The 4,737-nt window shown below is 53.5% G+C and overlaps 1 long non-coding RNA gene across 7 annotated transcripts; it reads right to left on the minus strand.

The window, feature by feature from the left end:
* Window positions 1-17: 17 nt before the first annotated feature.
* LOC108447944 lies at window positions 18-821 on the minus strand. Of its 7 annotated transcripts, none has more exons than XR_001863673.1 (3): window positions 585-821; window positions 289-540; window positions 18-255 (listed from the first exon to the last, which is right to left on the minus strand). It is a non-coding gene; the product is annotated as an uncharacterized LOC108447944 (long non-coding RNA). The 7 variants fall into 7 exon arrangements; XR_001863671.1 differs by having other exon boundaries at window positions 19-255; window positions 289-507; XR_001863672.1 differs by having other exon boundaries at window positions 19-255; window positions 289-507; window positions 574-821.
* Window positions 822-4,737: the final 3,916 nt, after the last annotated feature.

Raw genomic sequence — 4,737 nt, forward strand, 5'->3', positions numbered from 1 at the left:
TAGTTTATACCGGTCCGTACTGGTTTATACTGGTCCGTACTGGTCCGTACTGGTGCGCACCTTGATGGAGATGAGGAAGTGCCCCCCGCGGCGCAGGAAGTGGTGGGCGTTGAGCGCCACGATTCGCGTCTGGTCCGGCTGCGCCACGTCCGCGAAGATCACGTCCACCATGCCTGGGGAGGGGTTAGGCCGGGATTAACTCGGGATAAACCCGGGATGAACCTGGGATAAACCCGGGATTAACTCGGGATTAACCTGGGAGAAACCCGGGATTAACACAGGATTAACCTGGGAGAAACCCGGGATTCTGGACCAAAAAACCCAAAATTCCCCCAAAATGCAACATCCGTGAAGATCACGTCCACCATGCCTGGGGAGGGGTTAGGCCGGGATTAACTCGGGATAAACCCGGGATTAACCTGGGATAAACCCGGGATTAACCTGGGATAAACCCGGGATTAACTCGGGATTAACCTGGGATAAACTCGGGATTAACTCGGGATTAACCTGGGAGAAACCCGGGATTCCCACAGGATTAACCTGGGAGAAACCCAGGATTAACACAGGATTAACCTGGGAGAAACCCGGGATTCCGGCCCAAAAAACCCCAAAATTCCCCCAAAATGCAACATCCGCGAAGATCACGTCCACCATGCCTGGGGAGGGGTTAGGCCGGGATTAACTCGGGATGAACCCGGGATTAACTCGGGATTAACTCAGGATTAACTCGGGATTAACCTGGGATTAACTCGGGATTCCGGCCCAAAAAACCCCAAAATTCCCCCAAAACGCAACATCCGCGAAGATCACGTCCACCATGCCTGGGGTTCCAGGACCTCAGAATTTCCTTCCAGAGCCCCAAAATTCTTTTCCAGGACCCCAAAATTCCATCCAGGACCCCAAAATCCCCCCAAAATTCCCTTCCAAGAACCCAAAATTCCACCCAGGATCCCAAAATTCCCTTCCAGGACCTCAGAATTTCCTTCCAGAGCCCCAAAATTCTTTTCCAGGACCCCAAAATTCCATCCAGGACCCCAAAATCCCCCCAAAATTCCCTTCCAAGAACCCAAAATTCCACCCAGGATCCCAAAATTCCCTTCCAGGACCTCAGAATTTCCTTCCAGAGCCCCAAAATTCTTTTCCAGGACCCCAAAATTCCATCCAGGACCCCAAAATCCCCCCAAAATTCCCTTCCAAGAACCCAAAATTCCACCCAGGATCCCAAAATTCCCTTCCAGGACCTCAAAATTTCCTTCCAGAGCCCCAAAATTCTTTTCCAGGACCCCAAAATTCCATCCAGGACCCCAAAATCCCCCCAAAATTCCCTTCCAAGAACCCAAAATTCCACCCAGGATCCCAAAATTCCCTTCCAGGATCCCAAAATCCCAGCCGGGACCACCAAAACCCAGCAGGATTGACCCAAAATCCCACCCAGGAGCCCCAAAATTTTTAGGAAACCCCAAAATTCTCCTCCAGGACCCCAAAATCACCTCAGGTCCCACCCTGGGACCCCAAACCCCCCCCAAGGACACCCTTGAGGCACCTCCAGACCTTCTCCAGAACCTCCAAACCACCTCCAAACCATCCCAAATCTCCTCCAGAACCTCCCCAATTTTCGGGAAACCCCAAAATTCTCCTCCAGGACCCCAAAATCACCTCAAGCCCCACCCTGGGACCCCCAGGACACCCCAAAAATCCACTTGGACACCCCAAAACCTCCTGGAGGCACCTCCAGACCTTCTCCAGAACCTCCAAACCACCCTGGGGACCCCCAAAATCCCACCCAGGAGCCCCAAAATTTTTGGGAAACCCCAAAATTCTCACCCAGGACCCCAAAATCACCTCAGGTCCCACCCTGGGACCCCAAAACCCCCCCAAGGACACCCTTGAGGCACCTCCAGACCTTCTCCAGAACCTCCAAACCACCTCCAAACCATCCCAAATCTCCTCCAGAACCTCCCCAATTTTCGGGAAACCCCAAAATTCTCCTCCAGGACCCCAAAATCACCTCAAGCCCCACCCTGGGACCCCCAGGACACCCCAAAAATCCACTTGGACACCCCAAAACCTCCTGGAGGCACCTCCAGACCTTCTCCAGAACCTCCAAACCACCCTGGGGACCCCCAAAATCCCACCCAGGAGCCCCCAAATTTTTAGGAAACCCCAAAATTCTCCTCCAGGACCCCAAAATCACCTCAGGTCCCACCCTGGGACCCCAAACCCCCCCCAAGGACACCCTTGAGGCACCTCCAGACCTTCTCCAGAACCTCCAAACCACCTCCCAGCGCGCCCAAAGCTGCTGTGGGCAAGAGGGCCCTTATCTCCTGCAGAGCTGCAGCTTGTGCTCACCCACTGCCTTGGCCAGTTATGGCTGCACAGGTCCTCCATGGCTGGATGACGAAATTACAGAGCCAAGGGTGAGCGGAGAGACCAGCATTCCATCTGACGTCTCCACCGAGGCGTCGCCGTCCTGGGACCAGTATAAACCAGTATGAACCAGTAGGAACCAGTAGGAACCAGTATAGACCACTATAGACATCAGTGACCCCATTCAGCCCCTTCCCAGTGCTCCCAGTAAGGGCCTGAACCCCTGAAGGGTTCCACGCCCGGCACTCCACCGAGGCGTCGCCGTCCTAGGACCAGTATGAACCAGTATGAACCAGTAGGAACCAGTATGAACCAGTATAAACCAGTATGAACCAGTATAGACCACTATAGACATCAGTGACCCCATTCAGCCCCTTCCCAGTGCTCCCAGTAAGGGCCTGAACCCCTGAAGGGTTCCACGCCCAGCACTCCACCGAGGCGTCGCCGTCCTAGAACCAGTATGAACCAGTATAAACCAGTATAAACCAGTAGGAACCAGTATAAACCAGTATAGACCAATATAAACAGCAAAAACCCCATACAGCCCCTTCCCAGTGCTCCCACTAAGGGCCTGAACCCCTGAAGGGTTCCACGCCTGGTACTCCACCGAGGCATCGCCGTCCTGGGACGAGTATGAACCAGTAAAAACCAGTATAGACATCAGTGACCCCATTCAGCCCCTTCCCAGTGCTCCCAGTAAGGGCCTGAACCCCTGAAGGGTTCCACACCCGGCACTCCACCGAGGCGTCGCCGTCCTGGGACCAGTATAAACCAGTATGAACCAGTAGGAACCAGTAGGAACCAGTATAGACCACTATAGACATCAGTGACCCCATTCAGCCCCTTCCCAGTGCTCCCAGTAAGGGCCTGAACCCCTGAAGGGTTCCACGCCCGGCACTCCACCGAGGCGTCGCCGTCCTAGGACCAGTATGAACCAGTATGAACCAGTAGGAACCAGTATGAACCAGTATAAACCAGTATGAACCAGTATAGACCACTATAGACATCAGTGACCCCATTCAGCCCCTTCCCAGTGCTCCCAGTAAGGGCCTGAACCCCTGAAGGGTTCCACGCCCAGCACTCCACCGAGGCGTCGCCGTCCTAGAACCAGTATGAACCAGTATAAACCAGTATGAACCAGTATAGACCACTATAGACATCAGTGACCCCATTCAGCCCCTTCCCAGTGCTCCCAGTAAGGGCCTGAACCCCTGAAGGGTTCCACGCCCGGCACTCCACCGAGGCGTCGCCGTCCTAGGACCAGTATGAACCAGTATGAACCAGTAGGAACCAGTATGAACCAGTATAAACCAGTATGAACCAGTATAGACCACTATAGACATCAGTGACCCCATTCAGCCCCTTCCCAGTGCTCCCAGTAAGGGCCTGAACCCCTGAAGGGTTCCACGCCCAGCACTCCACCGAGGCGTCGCCGTCCTGGGACCAGTTCGGACCAGTATGAACCAGTACGAACCAGTATGGACCAATACGAACCAGTACGGACCAGTATGAACCAGTATGAACATCAGAAACCCCATAGCGCCCCTTCCCAGTGCTCCCAGTAAGGGTCTGAACCCCTGAGATATTCCCATCCTGGAAACCAGTACAAACCAGTAAGAACCAGCATGAACCAGTATGAAGCCGTACAAAGCAATATGAACCACTACACACCAGTACAAACCAGTACAAACCAGCATGAACCACTACAAACCAGTACAGACCAGTACAAACCAGTACAAATCAGTATGAACCAGTACGAACCAGTATGAACCAGTACGAACCAGTACGATCCAGTAACATTTTTACCCCTAAAACTCCCATTTTTCACCCCAAAACCACCGGGTTTTTCCCTCCCAGTATAACCCAGTCCCTCCCAGTATAACCCAGTTCCTCCCAGTGCCCTTTTCATTCATCAAATTCTTGTTTTTCTCCCTAAAATTCCCACGTTTGCCTCTAAAATCACCCGAAAACCGCCGCGTTTTTTCCTCCCAGTTGCTCCCAGTATAATCCAGCAGCTCCCAGTATAACCCAGTCCCTCCCAGTACAACCCAGTCCCCTCCCAGTACAACCCAGTCCCCTCCCAGTACAACCCAGTCCCCTCCCAGTGCCCTTTTCCTCCCAGTACAACCCACTCCCCTCCCAGTTTGTCCCAGTCCCTCCCAGTGCCCTTTTCATCCACCAAATCCCCATTTTTACTCCTAAAATCCCCGTTTTCCACCCGAAAACCGCCCGTTTTTTTCCTCCCAGTTGTTCCCAGTATAATCCAGTCCCTCCCAGTATAACCCACTCCCTCCCAGTACAACCCAGTCCCCTCCCAGTACAACCCAGTCCCCTCCCAGTGCCCTTTTCATCCACCAAATCCCCATTTTT

The sequence above is a fragment of the Corvus brachyrhynchos genome, unplaced genomic scaffold (assembly GCF_000691975.1).
Source record: "Corvus brachyrhynchos isolate BGI_N302 unplaced genomic scaffold, ASM69197v1 scaffold1007, whole genome shotgun sequence".
NCBI lineage: Eukaryota > Metazoa > Chordata > Aves > Passeriformes > Corvidae > Corvus > Corvus brachyrhynchos.